Source organism: Salmo trutta, chromosome 24, assembly GCF_901001165.1.
Source record: "Salmo trutta chromosome 24, fSalTru1.1, whole genome shotgun sequence".
Lineage (NCBI taxonomy): Eukaryota > Metazoa > Chordata > Actinopteri > Salmoniformes > Salmonidae > Salmo > Salmo trutta.
Window position 1 is genome coordinate 3,179,930 of NC_042980.1, and position 19,996 is coordinate 3,199,925.

At 49.9% G+C, this 19,996-nt stretch overlaps 5 non-coding genes and 1 pseudogene across 5 annotated transcripts; all 6 read left to right on the plus strand.

The window, feature by feature from the left end:
- Window positions 1-13: 13 nt before the first annotated feature.
- LOC115161736 (U2 spliceosomal RNA) lies at window positions 14-196 on the plus strand. Its single transcript, XR_003869424.1, has one exon. It is a non-coding gene; the product is annotated as a U2 spliceosomal RNA (small nuclear RNA).
- Window positions 197-795: 599 nt separating this feature from the next.
- On the plus strand, window positions 796-912 carry LOC115161616 (U5 spliceosomal RNA). Its single transcript, XR_003869313.1, has one exon. It is a non-coding gene; the product is annotated as a U5 spliceosomal RNA (small nuclear RNA).
- Window positions 913-6,078: 5,166 nt separating this feature from the next.
- On the plus strand, window positions 6,079-6,276 carry LOC115161590 (U2 spliceosomal RNA). Its single transcript, XR_003869301.1, has one exon. It is a non-coding gene; the product is annotated as a U2 spliceosomal RNA (small nuclear RNA).
- Window positions 6,277-6,973: 697 nt separating this feature from the next.
- Window positions 6,974-7,090, plus strand: LOC115161642 (U5 spliceosomal RNA). Its single transcript, XR_003869339.1, has one exon. It is a non-coding gene; the product is annotated as a U5 spliceosomal RNA (small nuclear RNA).
- A 5,723-nt stretch (window positions 7,091-12,813) lies between these two features.
- LOC115161579 (uncharacterized) lies at window positions 12,814-12,994 on the plus strand (annotated as a pseudogene).
- Window positions 12,995-13,642: 648 nt separating this feature from the next.
- On the plus strand, window positions 13,643-13,759 carry LOC115161643 (U5 spliceosomal RNA). The gene has a single exon (XR_003869340.1). It is a non-coding gene; the product is annotated as a U5 spliceosomal RNA (small nuclear RNA).
- The last annotated feature ends 6,237 nt before the right edge of the window (window positions 13,760-19,996 follow it).

A 19,996-nucleotide genomic window follows, 5' to 3' on the forward strand; every position in this document is an offset into this window, starting at 1 on the left:
TTGAACGTAATAAATTATTTTTTCTAAAAAAAAATAAAAAAAATCTGTTCTTATCAGTTTAATATCTGATATGTCCCCCATCGGGGGACTACATATTAAATGGATTTTTCGAACAGGGAGTCGGAAATGGGGCTTGCTCCATCCGCTCCACGCATCGACCCGGTATTGCAGTACCTCCGGGAACGGTGCAACACTTCTCTCTCATTGTCAAGGAAAAAGAAATACACAAAGCTATGTAAAACAGCTAGCAGAAGAAGAGAAGGAATGAAAAAAGAAGAATCATCCAAACTGAAACAAGGGCGAAGCCCCCTTCATGGGGTCCCCCGTTTTCCCGCCATTTTACTTAAAAAAAAACATTGGCCAGGATTGTGTGTGTGTGTGTGTGTGTCTGTGTGTCTGTGTGTGTCTCTGTCTGTGTGTGTGTGTGTGTGTGTGTGTGTCTGTGTGTGTCTGTGTGTGTGTGTGTGTGTGTCTCTGTGTGTGTGTGTGTGTGTGTGTGTGTGTGTGTGTGTGTGTGTGTGTGTGTCTCTGTGTCTGTCTGTCTGTCTCTGTTTTTGACCCCCCCAAAAAATACAATCACTTCACCAGGATTGTCTGTCTGTCTGTCTGTCTGTCTGTCTGTCTCTGTTTTTGACCCCCCCCAAAAAATACAATCACTTCACCAGGATTGTCTGTCTGTCTGTGAATTTTTACCCACAGCCCTCAAACTTGGAAGAGTGGGTTCGGGAACCACCCGCGGGCACCCGGCCTAGAGTGCACAGTGTGTGTCTCGGGCCCCGACCTCTGACTTCCATACGACTCTGGTTTCTCTTCATTACGCACAAGCCTTTCGCCTTTTACTAAAGACTTCCGTGGAGAGGAACACTTACGAGTTCAACATATTTTTGGAAGTGCTTTGCTTCTGGCAGAGCCCGGTATCTTGTTTCAAGAGAAATTGACAGAGATGACGCCGAGACTTTTTGCTCAGGCGTTTGACTTGAAGCCGGCTGACCGACCGACCGACCGGCGTATTTTTCCACTCAAAGTAGTCGCTCGGGCAATTGAGTTCAAGCCCGACGACGACTGACGTGTTTTCCGGGCTTTGAACAAATAGTCGCACTAGGCTTAAAGAGCTAGTGACTTAAAGACGCATTAGCGACTTGTTAAAAAAAACACCCGCCTGTCACCAGGGAAGCGTCGGGTGGGGAGGAGACAACTTTTGCCAAACCGCTGAGGTCTGCCGAGACCCCCGGGGGCCCGGCGGGTGCAGGGGTCAATTTGTGGGTTATCGCTTCTCGGCCTTTTGGCTCAAACCAAGCGTGTGGCACGCCCGCAGTTTGATCAGCGAAAGAAAAGAGAAGGTGATGGCGACGGGAGACTTTTCGTCGGCCCCTTCGGCGCGACTTTTGAATACAATCCGGTTTGTCGGGAAAGAAATGGACGGAATACAGTTCGTTATGGGAAGAAGGAGCTTCGCAAAAGATGTCATCTTTGGATTTCTTGGAGTGACGACAGAACGAATCTACTGCTACAGAGATTTTCCTCTACGGAATGCTTTCGAGGTCACCTTCACGGGAGATTACCTGTGTCAGGAAGCTTGGAACAAGTGCTTGGAACACAAGGACGAAACACCGATCTCCAACTTCAATGTGGAGCCTCTGTTCGCAAGTCGGGTAAGGACCATAACTGTCTGCATGCAAAATCCGTATGTGAAAGAGCAGGATATACGATCCTTCCTGGGTAAATACTGTGATGTACTGGGGGTTGGAACAAAAAGAAATGGATTATGATGGTATGTGGAATGGGAATAGAAAGTACGCTGTCCGATTCAGAACTCGGACGGGAGGAATTGAGTATCCCCCAGCGTCCTTCTACATTGGCGGTGTAAAGGGGTACCTCTACTTCTATGGGCAGCCTAAAACGTGTAGGAGATGTGGAGAAGAGGGCCACATCGCAGCACTGTGCCCGAACACATTCTGTAGAAACTGTTTGGAGGCGGGTCATTTGGCAAGAGATTGTAAAAAACCCAAATCGTGTAATCTGTGTGATTCAATTGAGCACATGTTCAAAGACTGCCCAGACAGACACAAAACCTATGCAGAATCACTGAGGAACATTGAGGTGGTATTGGACGAGATCTCGAGAGACCAAGCACCCGCACAGGAGAATCTCCCAAGGCCTCTTCCGGAGGCTTCTCTGAGAAAGACTCCGGGTGATGTGTCGGATCCCTACGCTTTCGGGAATCCAGTGGCAGGAACCTCTGCTCAACCAGGACAGGTGGCAATAGAGGAATCTTCACTGGGGATAATAATATCAGATACCCCAGTGGAAAGTAGAGTACAGTGGGGTGAAACAGAAGAGGATAAAGAGATGGATTGGAAAACAGTAGAGGGAAAGAGAACAGCAAAAAGGAAAGGAACAGAGGAGAGGTTGGACACCGAAAAAAAAAAACAAGTAATAGAGACTTTCAGCAGGTTCGACGCTCTGGAGAATGAGGAGACGATGGAGCAAGGAGAGCCGGGTCCCGAGCTGTCCTCAGCAGGAGAGTCTCCACCAGTGCCGTTGGTCGCACCATCAGAGGAGGACAGCGAGGGCAGCGTGGATTCCCAGCCGGAGTTTGCGAGTGGCTCTATGGTGGATAGCCTGAAGTCAACAACAATGTTTCTGACCAAGGGGAAAAGAGACGGAACATAAAAGAAAATTATGTTTAATGTCCTGTCAGTTAATGCCAGGGGATTGAGAGACACTGTCAAGAGGACATCTTTGTTTTTTTCCTTAAAGACATTGGACTTCCAGGTGTGCTTCCTTCAGGAGTGTCACCTAAAGAACACAGAGGACATCAAAAGGTTCAGCAAGGACTGGAAGGCAGGTGCTTCAGTATGGAGCATAGGCAACGTGCACTCGGACGGGGTGGGGATAATATTTAAGGATACTGGGTTTGTAATTGAGGAGGAAGTAATTATTATACCAGGGAGGCTTGTATATGTAGATGGCAGGCTGAACAACAACAAGCTTCGCCTAGTAAACGTGTACGCTCCTGCTTTAAAAGGAGAAAGGTTAGATTTCTTTAAGCATTTACCTAATGTTCTGTGCACAAATCGCATAGTGATAATGGGTGGAGATTTCAACACATACTTAGAGGGGGAATATGATTTTACTGCACAATACTTAAAAAATGTGTTGGGTGACTACAATTTGGCAGACATATATAGGAGACATGATAAAAAAGGTATAGGGCATACATGGAGAAACTCAAGAGGAGCAAGCAAAAGACTAGATTATCTGTTTATATCCAAGACCATCCAAAGTTCGAGCTTCTTCATATATCCAAACTGGTTTTCAGATCATGACACAATTGGGGCTTCTTGTCAAGTTCAAGGGGTGGAGATAGGAAGAGGATTTTGGAAGTTAAACATGAAGGAGTTGGAGTGTGCGGAATTTAGAGCTGAGTTTACGACCTTTTATAATTCATGGAGGGATATGAAATGGGCATTTAAAAATACAGCTGAATGGTGGGAGGCGGTAAAAATCAAAATAAGGTATTTTTGTCAAATTTATAGCAAAAGGAAAAAAAAGGAAGAGCGGCATCTTGAGAAAGAACTGCAAGATGAATTACAGGCTATACATTCTGAAATAAACGAAGGTAAGCAGGTGTGTGGGGAGGAATACAGAAACATCCAAAAGAAAATAGAGCATAACATTGAAACAAAGGTCAAGAACTTTGCATTTTTGGCCAAAATAACAGAAAAAGAACAAGATGAAAAATGTTCCAAGTTTTTTTTTCAAAGTATTAAAGAAAAACAGAGAAGGTGTGCAATCTCCGAATTAGAAACAGGTAGGGGCAAAGTCACCAAAAAAGAAGATATAATGACGCATGCTCAGGAGTTCTATCAAGCTTTATTTAAGAAAAGAGAAGTGGATAATGCAAGAGCGGAGGAATTATTAAATAATATAAGCAAAAAGCTAAATAATGAAGAAAGAACAAATTTAGAAAGAGAAGTATCCAAAAAGGAAATAGAGGAGGCATTGAAATCTCTGAAAGCTGATAAAACTCCCGGGTGTGATGGATTACCAAAAGAATTTTACTGTTGTTTTTGGGGAATCCTAGGTGAGGACTTACTGGAGGTGTATAGAGAGATCTTGGTCGATGGGATGATGCCGGAATCTATGAGGTCTGGTGTAGTAAGCTTAATATACAAGAAGGGAGAAAAAGAGCTATTAAAAAATTGGAGGCCCATTACTTTGCTAAATGTGGACAACAAAATTTTGGGGAAAGTAATAACAAATAGACTGAAAGAGGTGATGCTCAGCCTGGTTAATGAAGATCAGACATGCGGGGTTATGAATAGGTCCGCAACACACAACCTACAGTTAACCAGGGATGTGATCGTTTGGGCCAAAGACAGAAACCTACCTTTGTGTGTGTTGAACGTTGATCAGGAGAAGGCTTTCGACAGGGTCAGTCATGAATTCCTGTTCTCAATTCTAGAAAGAATGAATTGTGGCACAATTTTTGTTAATTGGATTAAGACAATGTATAATAAAGCATACAGTAGAGTGCAAATCAACGGGTTTCTCAGCAAACCGGTACTTCAAGAAGGTGGGGTGAGACAGGGGTGCCCAATGTCACCACTACTGTATGTGCTATTTGCTGAACCACTAGCTAATCTGATAAGGAACGATAAAGGTATAGACGGGGTACATATCCCAGGGAGTAACGGAGAAAGGGTTAGAATTGCCCAGTATGCAGACGACACTACTTTGTTCCTATGCTCTGACCGGGCGATAGACAGGGCGATCGTACTGTTGAAAACTTATGGAGAAGCAGTGGGGTCAAAAATTAATTTGGGGAAGTCTTCTATGATGTACTGTGGCGCCTGGGAAGGGAGAACAGAGGGCAAGGGAGGCATAACTGTCTGTAAGGATGGGTTAAAAATATTAGGGGTGTATTTCTTTCAAAGGGACGGGATAAAAGAAAATTGGGAAGGAAAGATTGAAAAAGTAAAGGTAAAACTCAATATGTGGAAAAGCAGAAGGTTAACAATCAGCGGAAAGATTATGGCAATAAAAACGGATATATTACCAACTTTAATTTACCTGGCACTGGTGTTCCCAATCAATGCCAGGAGTAAAATTGTTGTGACAAGGTTGATATTTTCATTTATATGGGGTGGCTCATATGAAAGCGTAAAGAGAGAGATGATGTATGGGAAAGTATCAAAGGGAGGGAGGGACATCCCATGTTTGTCGGTGAAACTGGATTGTCTTTTCCTCAATCAGATGTGTAAAACTTTGTTGAAAGGAATACAGCATAAATCATTTTTCTTTGTTAGGTTGTGGTTCGGGTCTACTTTAAGGGGGATGTTACCTTGGGACAACAGGGTTCCGAATGCAGAGGTAAAACCTGAGTACTACACGCAGGCCATATCATTTCTGAAAATACACATAAAGGAAATGGAAAGAGAGGTCTTATTAGACCACAGGAAAATGTACGAAATTATAAGGAAAAATTGGGAGCAGAGATATGAGGCTGATCTGAAAGCAGTTAATTGGGAGGGGATACAACCAAAATGGATGGATAATGAGTGCAAGGATTTGGGATGGCTGTGTGCTTTAAATAGGTTGGCCGTAAAGGAGAGGATGTATAGACACAACTGTGCAGTGAACGCAGAGTGCCCCAGGTGCAAACAAAGCGAAACAGTAATGCATGTATTCTGGGAGTGTGGTTTTGCAAAAGATTTCTGGGGAAAGTGCGCACCTTTCATTAACATGGTCTGCAACAAGATTGTTTTGAATGGTAAGAATATTGTGTATGGAGAGGAGATCCTAACATTGCCAAAGAAAGAGTTTAGAGCAGTGTGGAGTATGATCAGTTTGGGGAAGCTGGTACTGTGGGAAAAAAGAAATGTTTGTATTAAAAAGGAGAAAGATACAACGGTACCAGCAGATGCCTTTTATTTGTTTGTATGGAAGTTAAGAAATGTGATTGAAATGGACAAATACATGCATGGGGAAGACTTTTGTAAAGGCATTTGGGGAAGTGTAAAACTTGCATGAAACTGGAAAAGTATTGATGGAAAAAGAATGTCACAGTAAATTGTAAATTTTTGTATTAATAAAAAAAAAAAAAAAAAAAAAAAAAAATCTGTTCTTATCAGTTTAATATCTGATATGTCCCCCATCGGGGGACTACATATTAAATGGATTTTTCGAACAGGGAGTCGGAAATGGGGCTTGCTCCATCCGCTCCACGCATCGACCCGGTATTGCAGTACCTCCGGGAACGGTGCAACACTTCTCTCTCATTGTCAAGGAAAAAGAAATACACAAAGCTATGTAAAACAGCTAGCAGAAGAAGAGAAGGAATGAAAAAAGAAGAATCATCCAAACTGAAACAAGGGCGAAGCCCCCTTCATGGGGTCCCCCGTTTTCCCGCCATTTTACTTAAAAAAAAAAAAAAAAAAACATTGGCCAGGATTGTGTGTGTGTGTGTGTGTGTCTGTGTGTCTGTGTGTGTCTCTGTCTGTGTGTGTGTGTGTGTGTGTGTGTGTCTGTGTGTGTCTGTGTGTGTGTGTGTGTGTGTCTCTGTGTGTGTGTGTGTGTGTGTGTGTCTGTGTGTGTGTGTGTCTCTGTCTGTGTGTGTGTGTGTCTGTGTGTGTGTGTGTGTGTGTGTCTCTGTGTGTGTGTGTGTGTGTGTCTCTTTGTGTGTGTGTCTGTCTGTCTGTCTCTGTTTTTGACCCCCCCAAAAAATACAATCACTTCACCAGGATTGTCTGTCTGTCTGTCTGTCTGTCTGTCTGTCTGTCTGTCTGTCTGTCTGTCTCTGTTTTTGACCCCCCCCAAAAAATACAATCACTTCACCAGGATTGTCTGTCTGTCTGTGAATTTTTACCCACAGCCCTCAAACTTGGAAGAGTGGGTTCGGGAACCACCCGCGGGCACCCGGCCTAGAGTGCACAGTGTGTGTCTCGGGCCCCGACCTCTGACTTCCATACGACTCTGGTTTCTCTTCATTACGCACAAGCCTTTCGCCTTTTACTAAAGACTTCCGTGGAGAGGAACACTTACGAGTTCAACATATTTTTGGAAGGGCTTTGCTTCTGGCAGAGCCCGGTATCTTGTTTCAAGAGAAATTGACAGAGATGACGCCGAGACTTTTTGCTCAGGCGTTTGACTTGAAGCCGGCTGACCGACCGACCGACCGGCGTATTTTTCCACTCAAAGTAGTCGCTCGGGCAATTGAGTTCAAGCCCGACGACGACTGACGTGTTTTCCGGGCTTTGAACAAATAGTCGCACTAGGCTTAAAGAGCTAGTGACTTAAAGACGCATTAGCGACTTGTTAAAAAAAACACCCGCCTGTCACCAGGGAAGCGTCGGGTGGGGAGGAGACAACTTTTGCCAAACCGCTGAGGTCTGCCGAGACCCCCGGGGGCCCGGCGGGTGCAGGGGTCAATTTGTGGGTTATCGCTTCTCGGCCTTTTGGCTCAGATCAAGCTTGGTACCGGGGTGCCCCAAAGCCCGCTGAGTCAGAAGGTCGAAGGAAGGCAGGAGGGAGGAACATTTTTTGTGTCCTTTTTGGTGGGAATCGAAGTCCTCGGTTTTCAATTTTCTTTGGCTTCTTTATAAGAGAGCATTCATTGTGGAAGAGATGGCACAGCAAAAGCCAATCAGGCAGGTACCAGGGATTGGTCTGGCCAACACCGTGAGGTTTTCCTGGACGGACAAGGAGATGGAGCCGTGGGGGAGGGAGACGTTCGGGAGGAACATTCTGATGGGGTGCCTGAAACTACAGGTGAAGGATGTTCTCTGTCTCCAAGGGAACCCAATGGAGAAGGCGTACGACGTTACCTTTCATTTGGAGGAGAAGCACGATGGAGTCATGAAGAAGGTGAGGGCAGAGAAAGGAGAAGGACCCCTGTGCCATTACGAGGTGACCAGCCTGGCTAGGAACAATTTCAGGGTGGTCACCGTCCACATGTACAATCCACATGTAAAGGATGAGGAGGTGAGGGCCTTTCTGGGGAGATATATGGAAAATGTCTCCTCAGCAAGGTACCTCAGGGACTCCCTGGGATTCTGGAACGGGAGGAGAGGGTTCCAGGCACTTCTCAGGGAGGACCCGAAGGGTTTGGGTGGCTACCTCCATCCTCCGGCGATGTTCTCCCTGGGGGCTGACAGGGGGACATTGTTTTATGCCCGTCAGCCTCCGTTCTGCAGGAGGTGTATGGCCTACGGTCATGTCTTGGCCTCGTGCAACACCAGAAAATGCAGGTTCTGTGGGTCGGGAGAGCACGAGGCCAAAGATTGTGACGAGCCGAAGGCATGCCACGGGTGCGGCTCGTCTGCACACCTGTGGCGTGATTGCCCGGCTCGTCAGAGGTCGTACGCCTCTGCAGCTGGAGGGGGAACGGGGGATGGGGGGAGAAGAGAAAGAAAGGGCCCGGATGACAGTAATGGCACAGGGGAAAAGGATGCACGGGAAGAGGAGGTGAGGAAGAAGGCTGCGAGAGGAGAGAGGAAAGCGGAAGAGAAGATCAGAACAGAAGGAGAGAAGGGGAAGGAGGCGGAAGGAGGTGAAGGAACGGAGAAAAAGGAGACGGGGACAGTGGAGAGAGAGGAGGTGGAGGAGGAAACGGTGACGGGAACGGAGGGACAAGTGGAGACGGGGACAGAGGAAGAAGCGGAGAAGGGAGAAAGAGTGAAGGAATGGGGGGAAAGCAAGATGTCGAGTGCCCTGGTTGAAGAAATGAGGGGGATGGTGGAGGAACTGGCGACGAGCGTTGAAAGTGCTTCCACTATACCTCCATCTTTGAAGAAGAGGTTGAAGAAGAGGGATAGCCCGAACGGCGGAGGGTGTGAGGGGGGGGGGGGGGAGGCCAAGCGATTGATGGGTGAGGGAGAGAAGATGATGTCCTCATTGGTTTCTCCCTCGGGCCCACTACTGGTGGAGTTGGACCCCCCAGACACAGATAGGGGTTGGGAAAAGGGGGGGGGACATAGTTACCTGCTGGGGGACATGGGGTTCGCCGTCCTAGGTCCAACAGAGGGTAGCTTGGAGGAATTGGATGGACAATCCGGGATGCAGGGCACTCAGGTGCCTAACACCATACCTGCATCCTGGATTGAGGGAATTGAGGAGATGGAGGAGAACGGAGGGGTGTCAGAGGAGAAGACGTCCCAGCTGGAGGAGATGGAGCAGGGGAGCATCGGGTGAGCCTCCTGTTTTATGGGTCTTTCTGTATGGGGTTAGTAGTTTAATGGAGAAGGCATTTTTTGTTTTCATTTTAATTCATGGGGACTAATTTTACGTTTGTTAGTTTAAATGTTAGGGGATTAAGGGATTGTGTTAAGAGGAGGGCGGTATTTAGTTATTTGGAGGGTGTGGGGTTTGATTTTTGTTTTTTGCAGGAGGTTCACCTGAGGGATGGAGGGGATGTTAGTAGGTTCAGGAGGGAGTGGGACAAGGGGGAGTCAGTTTGGGGCATAGGGGGGGTGCATTCATCGGGGGTAGGGATTTTGTGTGGGCACAGGGAGGTAAAGGTGGAGGGCTCTTTTGTGGTTATGCAGGGGAGGGTTTTGGGGGTGGATGTCACGTTAAGGGATTGTAAATTTAGATTAGTGGTGGTATACGGGCCACAGGAGGCGGCAGGCAGGAGGGAGATGGTGGACTGTCTGGCGCCCCTGTGTGTTACAAATAGGCACTTGGTGATAGGAGGTGATTTTAACATAGATTTAGGGTTAGCGGGGGATAGCAGTGCAGGCGCCATCACCGGGCTAATGGCTTGCCATGGCCTGGTTGATGGAGGCCTGCACACTACTCCGACAATGGCTGGCCCAACATGGCGCAACTCTCGGGGGGTTGCGCGGAGGCTCGATTACATTTTTCTATCTAGGTCTTTGGGTCAGTTGTCTGGGCGGCTGTTGCCTGTGTTCTTCTCGGATCACGACGGGGTGCTACTGCAGGTGGGGCCGCCAGTCTGCCTCTTCGGTAGGGGGTACTGGAAATTAGATCGGGATGTGCTGGAGGAGCAAGCTTTCGTCGACGCCTTTTTTGGTTTCTTTCGGAGGCTTGAAGGCCTCCGGTCCATGTGCGAGGGGGTGCTGGAGTGGTGGGATTTAGTTAAGGTAAGGATTAGGGCCTTTATAATAGGATATTGTAAGAGGACTAAAAGGGAGGAAAGGAGGGAGGTGGATCGTATCCAAAGGTTGATTGAACTCGAGTACGAAGCAGGCAACCTCGGCGGGTCGATTGACTGGGAGAGATCCACAGCCCTGAAGGCACAGCTCAGGGAGCTGCAGGAGCGGAAGGCTCGAGCTTTCCTGGAGCGTGCGCATAATGGCTTTTTAGAACATAATGAGACTTGTTCCGCTATGTTCTTTAAGTCGGTTAGGGCCAGACAGAGTAGGAAGATAATGAACGGGGTGAGGAAAGAAGATGGTAGTATAGTGAGAAAACCGGAGGAAATGGTCAGGGTGACAACTGATCATTTCCGAGGTTTATTTAAGGAAAGGGAAATAGATGTAGAGCAGGGAAATGTGTTTTTAGAACACTTGTCCCGGCGATTGCCGGAGGACATTAGAGATGTGATGGAGGCTCAGATCTCCCTCGAAGAGGTTGAGAGCGCTCTCAGGAGGATGGGAAAAGGGAAGGTGCCTGGGATGGATGGGCTGCCGGCCGAGTTTTACCTCAAGTTTTGGGGTATACTTGGACCGGTGGTCCTCGAAGTCTTGAAGGCCATCCTTGAGACGGGGGTCCCGGGGGGATCAATGGCTGTCGGTGTGCTGTCACTTCTTTATAAGAAGGGGGAAGCAACCGACCTTGGCAACTGGCGGCCATTGACCATGCTGTGCGTAGATTACAAGATACTTGCAAAGGTTTTAGCAGACCGGTTGCGCACAGCCCTTCCCTACGTCGTCCATGAGGATCAGACGTGCGGGGTAGAGGGTCGCTCGATCAGATGGAACCTACAGTTGATCAGGGACTCCATCGCTTGGGTAGAAGATAGGGGGCTGCCTTTAATGGTAGCAGCGCTAGATCAGGCGAAAGCCTTTGATCGCGTGAATAGATCCTTTCTATTCAGGGTGTTAGGTAGATTAGGATTTGGGGAAAAGTTTATAGGATGGATCCGTACTTTATACGTCGGAGCGGGGTGCCGGGTTAGCGTTAACAGTCACTTAGGTGACGTTTTTGACCTCTCGTCTGGGGTCAGGCAGGGATGCCCGCTCTCGGCTCTCCTCTTCGTTCTGTACATGGAGCCTCTGGGGGCTGCCATTAGGGCAGACACAGGGGTGGAGGGTCTGCTGATACCTGGAAGTGGCGGTCTCCGTGTCAAGTTGACACAGTACGCCGACGACACCTCCTTGCTGCTTTGCAAGGACTCGTGCCTGACAAGGTCCCTTGCCATCATTGGGGACTTCACCCGAGCGTCGGGAGCGGTTCTTAACCACGCGAAGTCTTCCGTTAAGTTTTTCGGAAGATGGAGTGGTAGGACGGATGTGCCCGGAGGGTTATCTCTCTGTAACGGGGCCCTGAAGATTCTCGGGGTCCATTTTGAGACCTCCGGCTCAGCGACGCTGAACTGGAACATGCGCATTGCAGTGGTACAGAGGAAGCTAGCGATGTGGAGATCTAGGTCTTTGTCCTTTTTAGGCAAGGTCCTGGTTCTAAAGGTGGATGTATTGCCATCTCTATTGTACTTGGCGTACATCTACCCATTGCCGGCTTGTCTGAGGAGGCCTCTAGTGAGGCTGGTGTTTCAGTTCATGTGGGGTGGCAGGTACGAGTGGGTCGCCAGGGCACGCATGATCTGTCCCATCGGGGAGGGAGGTAGGGGGGTACCACATCTCCCCCTCAAGCTGGACGCCATTTTTGTTTCTTTTCTGTTGGCGGAGCTCGCTCAGCCAGTACTACACCCGTCCGGTTACCTCCTGCGGGTGTTCTTCTCGTATCAGGCGAGAAGCGTAATGGTGTGGTCTAACACGGGTCCTCGGGCGGAACAGCTGCCGTGGCACTTTGGCCATGCGGCCAAGTGGCTGCGTGCGCACCCCGAGGTTGAAGTCGCCCGAGTAGGTTTAGATCACAGGCACCTGTACGAGGAGGTCAGACGGGCAGTAAGTCCAGCACCTGTAGTGGGCATCCCGGCAGTGGTCTGGGAGGGAGTGCAGGCGCGGGGCCTGGACAACAGGCTCAAGGACCTGAATTGGTTGAGCCTCCACAAGTGTTTGCCGGTACGCTCCACCATGTACCGGCATAGCTTGGCGCGATCCCCCACCTGCCCAAGACCTTCTTGTGGCAGGGAGGAGACTGTGCGCCATGTCTTTTGGGACTGTGCCATTGCCGGAGTAGTATGGGCAAAGGCACGGGTGTTGTTAGGAAGGGTTAGAGGGGATTTTGTTTTGACGTGGGCTAGGTTAGAGAGAGGTGTAGGGAGAGCGAGGGGGACGGATAGGGATAGGTTTCTGCTCTGGCTTCTCATGAGCCTCTTTAAGCGGGGGCTGTGGGAAGCCAGGCAGAACATGGTTAAGACAGGGAGAGATTGTGGGGTGGAAGGGATAGTGAGGAGGGTGGAAGGAGATTTGAGAGGGAGGATGAAGAGGGAGGAGAGGAAGTGGGGGCAGCATGCTGCCTGGGAGAGATGGAAGGGGGGATTAGGGCTGGGGTTATTTTAGATTAGGGAAGGGAAGATAGGGAAAGTTAGTGTTTAGGATGAAGGGGAGGGATGATGCTCCCCTGAGTTTTGTTTTGGTTTTTGGGTCGTGTTATGATTTAAAATGCCATTGTTTGTTTTGTATGAAAGGTATGATTTGTAATGAATGAATGGCATAGAAAGTAATAAATTATTTTCAAAAAAAAAAAAAAATCTGTTCTTATCAGTTTAATATCTGATATGTCCCCCATCGGGGGACTACATATTAAATGGATTTTTCGAACAGGGAGTCGGAAATGGGGCTTGCTCCATCCGCTCCACGCATCGACCCGGTATTGCAGTACCTCCGGGAACGGTGCAACACTTTTCTCTCATTGTCAAGGAAAAAGAAATACACAAAGCTATGTAAAACAGCTAGCAGAAGAAGAGAAGGAATGAAAAAAGAAGAATCATCCAAACTGAAACAAGGGCGAAGCCCCCTTCATGGGGTCCCCCGTTTTCCCGCCATTTTACTTAAAAAAAAAAAAACATTGGCCAGGATTGTGTGTGTGTGTGTGTGTGTGTGTGTGTGTGTGTGTGTGTCTCTGTGTGTGTGTGTGTCTGTCTGTCTGTCTCTGTTTTTGACCCCCCCAAAAAATACAATCACTTCACCAGGATTGTCTGTCTGTCTGTCTGTCTGTCTGTCTCTCTCTGTTTTTGACCCCCCAAAAAATACAATCACTTCACCAGGATTGTCTGTCTGTCTGTCTGTCTCTCTCTGTTTTTGACCCCCCAAAAAATACAATCACTTCACCAGGATTGTCTGTCTGTCTGTCTGTCTGTCTGTCTGTCTGTCTGTCTGTCTCTGTTTTTGACCCCCCCAAAAAATACAATCACTTCACCAGGATTGTCTGTCTGTCTGTGAATTTTTACCCACAGCCCTCAAACTTGGAAGAGTGGGTTCGGGAACCACCCGCGGGCACCCGGCCTAGAGTGCACAGTGTGTGTCTCGGGCCCCGACCTCTGACTTCCATACGACTCTGGTTTCTCTTCATTACGCACAAGCCTTTCGCCTTTTACTAAAGACTTCCGTGGAGAGGAACACTTACGAGTTCAACATATTTTTGGAAGGGCTTTGCTTCTGGCAGAGCCCGGTATCTTGTTTCAAGAGAAATTGACAGAGATGACGCCGAGACTTTTTGCTCAGGCGTTTGACTTGAAGCCGGCTGACCGACCGACCGACCGGCGTATTTTTCCACTCAAAGTAGTCGCTCGGGCAATTGAGTTCAAGCCCGACGACGACTGACGTGTTTTCCGGGCTTTGAACAAATAGTCGCACTAGGCTTAAAGAGCTAGTGACTTAAAGACGCATTAGCGACTTGTTAAAAAAAACACCCGCCTGTCACCAGGGAAGCGTCGGGTGGGGAGGAGACAACTTTTGCCAAACCGCTGAGGTCTGCCGAGACCCCCGGGGGCCCGGCGGGTGCAGGGGTCAATTTGTGGGTTATCGCTTCTCGGCCTTCTGGCTAAGACCAAGCTTGGTACTGCGGTGCCCCAAAGCTCGCTTAGCTGGAAGCCGAAGGCCGGAGGGCGGTAACATTTTTTGGAGTGTGCGTTAAATTTGAACCTCGGCCGTTTTTGCCTTATCTCATTTGTTTTCCTTTTTTTTGGAAGAGAGCGGGAGTGGACCGGAGCTGCCACGGAGAATGGCAAATAATTCCTCTAATAGGTCGGTCCCAGGGGTTGGGCTGGCTAATACTCTGAGATTTGCTTGGAAAGAAAAAGAGATGGAGCCGTTTGGACGAGAAACTTTTGGAAGAACCATCCTGATTGGGACTCTCAAGCTGGCGGTGAAGGACGTGTTTTGCCTCCAAGGCAACTCGTTGGAGGGAGCCTTTGATGTGGCGTTTTACACAGAGGGAAAGCATGACGAGATCCTTAAGAAGGCGAGAGCAATGAGAGGGGAGAAGCCGATGTGCCATTACGAGGTAACGAGTTTGGCAAAAAACAACTTCAGGATCGTAACAGTGAACATCTACAACCCATATGTAAAGGATGAGGAAGTAAGGGCCTTTCTGGGGAGATATATGAATAATGTCTCCTCAGCAAGGTACCTTAAGGATTCCCTGGGTTTCTGGAATGGGAGGAGAGGCTTTCAGGCCCTCCTCAGAGAGGACCCTAAGGGACTGGGTGGGTACCTTCATCCCCCAGCTATGTTCTCCCTGGGGGCTGACAGGGGGACATTATATTATGCACGTCAGCCCCCATTTTGCAGACGCTGTATGGCCTATGGGCACATCCTGGCCTCGTGCAGCACTAGAAAGTGCAGATTTTGTGGATCGGGGGCGCACGAGGCCAAGGACTGTGACGAGCCTAAGGCATGCCATGGGTGTGGCTCTACAGCGCACCTGTGGCGTGATTGCCCGGCTCGTCAGCGGTCATACGCGTCTGCGGTTGGAGGGGGAGCAGCAGCGGGGGATGGGGGAAGAAGAGGGGGGGGAGAAGACAAAGGAAAGGAAGGGAACACAGGCCCAGAGGAGACGGCCCAACGGAAGGAGGAGGAGAAAGAGGTGGCAACAGGAGGCGAGGGGGACAGAGAAAGAAAGGAAGAAGAAGGACTGGAAGGAGAAGGAGGAAAAGAGGTGGAAGGAAGCAAAGGAATGGAGGAACAAGAGAGAACAACAGTGGAGGAGGTGCCGGTGGCAGGGACTGTGGAGGCGGAGGAGGGGGGAGAGGGGGTGAGGGAGTGGGGGGACAGCATGATGTCGAGCTCCCTCGTGGAAGAGATGAGGGTAATGGTGGAGGGGCTAGCGGGGAGGGAGGGTGGTGTCTCCCCGCTGCCTACAACACCGAAGAAGAAAGGGAAGAGGAGGAAGGGCTCGGCAGGCTTTGAGAGGGAGGAGGGGGAGGGGGGGGGAGGGGGTGGCCAAACGAGGGATGGGGGAGGGAAGAACGCCCTTGTCGTCGCTGGCTTCCTCAGCCCCTCAACTTTTGGTGGAGGGCGACTCCCAAGGGGTGGTTCAGGGCTGGTCGTCTGAGGGGGGATCTCAACTCCTGTTTGGGGAGTTGGGGTCCCCTACACTCAGCCCAGCGGCCTTCAGCGAGGAAGGAATGGTGGGTGTTGGTGGGGAACCCGGGATGCAGGGCACTCCAAGGCCTAACACCATGCCTGCATCCTGGGTTGGAGAGATGAAGGAGGACGGGGGGACGTCAGGAGAGAAGACGTCCCCGCCGGATGAGCTGAAGCAGGGGAGCATCGGGTGAGTCTCCTGTTTTTTGTTATTTTGGTTTAAGTTGGTTGAATAGAGGGGTTGTTTTAATTTATAATTAAACTTTCTGTTAATTTTTTTAGTTTAAATGTAAGGGGTTTGAGGGACTTTGTTAAGAGGAGGGCGGTTTTTAGTTTTTTGGAAGGGGTGGGTTTTGATGTTTGTTTTTTACAGGAGGTTCACCTGAGGGATGGAGGGGACGTAGTTAGGTTTAGTAGGGAGTGGGATAAGGGGGTTTCAGTTTGGGGTATAGGTGGGGTTCATTCAACGGGGGTGGGAATTTTGTTTGGGAATAGGGAAGTGAAGGTAGAGGGAACGTTTGTTGTTATGCAGGGGAGGGTTTTGGGGGTAGATATCACGTTAAGGGATTATAAATTTAGATTAGTGGTGGTGTACGGGCCACAGGTGGCGGCAGACAGGAGGGAGATGGTGGACTGTCTGGCGCCCCTGTGTGTCACAAATAGGCACTTGGTGATAGGTGGGGATTTTAACATAGATTTAGGGTTAGTAGGGGATAGTAGTGCAGGCGCCATCACCGGGCTAATGGCTTGCCATGGTCTGGTTGATGGAGGCCTGCACACTACTCCGACAATGGCGGGTCCCACATGGCGCAACTCCCGGGGGGTTGCGCGGAGGCTCGACTATATTTTCCTATCTAGGTCTTTGGGTCAGTTGTCTGGGCGGCTGTTGCCTGTGTTCTTTTCGGATCACGACGGGGTGCTCCTGCAGGTGGGGCCGCCAGTCTGCCTCTTCGGTAGGGGGTACTGGAAATTAGATCGGGATGTGCTGGAGGAGCAAGCTTTCGTTGACGCCTTTTTTGGTTTCTTTCGGGGGCTTGAAGGCCTCCGGTCCATGTGCGAGGGGGTGTTAGAGTGGTGGGATTTAGTTAAGGTAAGGATTAGGGCTTTTATAATAGGATATTGTAGGAGGACAAAAAGGGAGGAAAGGAGGGAGGTGGATCGTATCCAAAGGTTGATTGAACTCGAGTACGAGGCAGGCAACCTCGGCGGGTCGATTGACTGGGAGAGATCCACAGCCCTGAAGGCGCAGCTTAGGGAGCTGCAGGAGCGGAAGGCTCGAGCTTTCCTAGAGCGTGCGCATAATGGCTTTCTAGAACATAATGAGACTTGTTCCGCTATGTTCTTTAAGTCGGTTAGGGGCAGACAGAGTAGGAAGATAATGTATGGGGTGAGGGAAGAAGATGGTAGTATAGTGAGAAAACCGGAGGAAATGGTCAGGGTAACAACTGATCATTTCCGAGGTTTATTCAAGGAAAGGGAAATAGATGTAGAGCAGGGAAATGTGTTTTTAGAACACTTGTCCCGGCGATTGCCGGAGGACATTAGAGATGTGATGGAGGCTCAGATCTCCCTCGAGGAGGTTGAGAGTGCTCTCAGGAGGATGGGAAAAGGGAAGGTGCCTGGGATGGATGGGCTGCCGGCCGAGTTTTACCTCAAGTTTTGGGGTATACTTGGACCAGTGGTCCTCGAAGTCTTGAAGGCCATCCTTGAGACGGGGGTCCCGGGGGGATCGATGGCTGTCGGTGTGCTGTCACTTATTTATAAGAAGGGGGAAGCAACCGACCTTGGCAACTGGCGGCCGTTGACCATGCTGTGCGTAGATTACAAGATACTTGCAAAGGTTTTAGCAGACCGGCTGCGCACAGCCCTTCCCTACGTCGTCCACGAGGATCAGACGTGCGGGGTAGAGGGACGCTCTATTCGATGGAACCTCCAGTTGATTAGAGACTCCATCGCTTGGGTAGAAGATAGAGGGCTGCCTTTAATGGTAGCAGCGCTTGATCAGGCGAAAGCCTTTGATCGCGTGAATAGATCCTTTCTATTCAGGGTGTTAGGTAGATTAGGATTTGGTGAAAAGTTTATAGGGTGGATCCGTACTTTATACGTCGGAGCGGGGTGCCGGGTTAGCGTTAACAGTCACTTAGGTGACGTTTTTGACCTCTCGTCTGGGGTCAGGCAGGGATGCCCGCTCTCGGCTCTCCTCTTCGTTCTGTACATGGAGCCTCTGGGGGCTGCCATTAGGGCAGACACAGGGGTGGAGGGCTTGCTGATTCCTGGAAGCGGCGGTCTCCATGTAAACTTGACACAGTACGCCGACGATACCTCCTTGCTGCTTTGCAAGGACTCGTGCCTGATGAGGTCCCTTGCCATCATCGGGGACTTCACCCGAGCGTCGGGGGCGGTTCTTAACCACGCAAAGTCTTCCGTTAAGTTTTTCGGAAGATGGAGTGGTAGGACGGATGTGCCCGGAGGGTTATCTCTCTGTAACGGGGCCCTGAGGATACTTGGGGTCCATTTTGAGACCTCCGGTTCAGCGACGCTGAACTGGAACATGGGCATCGCAGTGGTACAGAGGAAGCTAGCAATGTGGAGGGCTAGGTCTTTGTCCTTTTTGGGCAAAGTCCTGGTTCTCAAGGTGGATGTATTGCCATCTCTATTGTACTTGGCGTACATCTACCCATTGCCGGCTTGTCTGAGGAGGCCTCTAGTGAGGCTAGTGTTTCAGTTCATGTGGGGTGGCAGGTACGAGTGGGTCGCCAGGGCACGCATGCTCTGTCCCATCGGGGAGGGAGGTAGGGGGGTACCACATCTCCCCCTCAAGCTGGACGCAATTTTTGTTTCTTTTCTGTTGACGGAGCTTGCTCAGCCAGTACTACACCCGTCCGGTTACCTCCTGCGGGTGTTCTTCTCGTATCAGGCGAGAAGCGTAATGGTGTGGTCTAACACGGGTCCTCGGGCGGAACAGCTGCCGTGGCACTTTGGCCATGCGGCCAAGTGGCTGCGTGCGCACCCCGAGGTTGAAGTCGCCCGAGTAGGTTTAGATCACAGGCACCTGTACGATGAGGTCAGACGGGCAGTAAGTCCAGCGCCTGTAGTGGGCATCCCGGCAGTGGTCTGGGAAGGAGTGCAGGCGCGGGGTCTGGACAACAGGCTCAAGGACCTGAATTGGTTGAGCCTCCACAAGTGTTTGCCGGTGCGCTCCACCATGTACCGGCATAGCTTGGCGCGATCCCCCACCTGCCCAAGACTTTCTTGTGGCAGGGAGGAGACTGTGCGCCATGTCTTTTGGGACTGTGCCATTGCCGGAGTAGTATGGGCAAAGGCACGGGTGTTGTTAGGAAAGGTTAGAGGGGATTTTGTTTTGACTTGGGCTAGGTTAGAGAGAGGTGTAGGGAGAGCGAGGGGGACGGATAGGGATAGGTTTCTGCTCTGGCTTCTCATGAGCCTCTTTAAGCGGGGGCTGTGGGAAGCCAGGCAGAACATGGTCAAGACAGGGAGAGATTGGGGGGTGGAAGGAATAGTGAGGAGGGTGGAAGCAGATTTGAGGGGGAGGATGAAGAGGGAGGAGAGGAAGTGGGGGCAGCACGCTGCCCGGGAGAGGTGGAAGGGGGGATTAGGGCTGGGATTATGTTAGAATAGGGACGGGGAGATAGGGAAAGGTAGTGTGTAGGATGACGGGGAGGGATGATGCTCCCCTGAGTTTTTGTTATGGGTTTTCGTTTGTTTTTTTGAAATAAAAATGCCATTATTATTTGTGTTTGAATGGAATGTATGAGTTTGTATTGTATTGAATGAATGGCATTGAATGTAATAAATTATTTTTTCTAAAAAAAAAAAAAAATCTGTTCTTATCAGTGGAGTTATCCAGATTGGATTTCTCCAGAAAATTCCTCCAAAAGGAACTCCGTTTTGTACCTGCGCAGGTGAACTGCATCTTAACCCTCCCTTATGGGAAGGGCTTCGATGTTAGTTTCGCCGGCGCCAGCTTCCTGAGGGAGTTCTGGGGGAAACTCCAGAACGCCCAGAACACCCAGGGATCCCTGGCAGCTATGTTTGAGGTGATCAAGCTGACGGACAATAGCATTAAAACCGTTATTGTCCGTATGTACAACGAAACGGTACAGCCGGAGGACGTTGCAGTATGGCTGGGCAGGTACTGCAATGTGAAGGGGCCCCTGACCCAGGTGAAGGATCCCGATGGGATCTGGACAGGGGCCTGGAGGGTTACTGTCCAGCAGAGGGAGGACCCCGGGGGCTATGGTGGGTTGAAAGCCATCCCATCCACCATAGTCCTCGGAGAGAACAGGGGCCATGTTCAC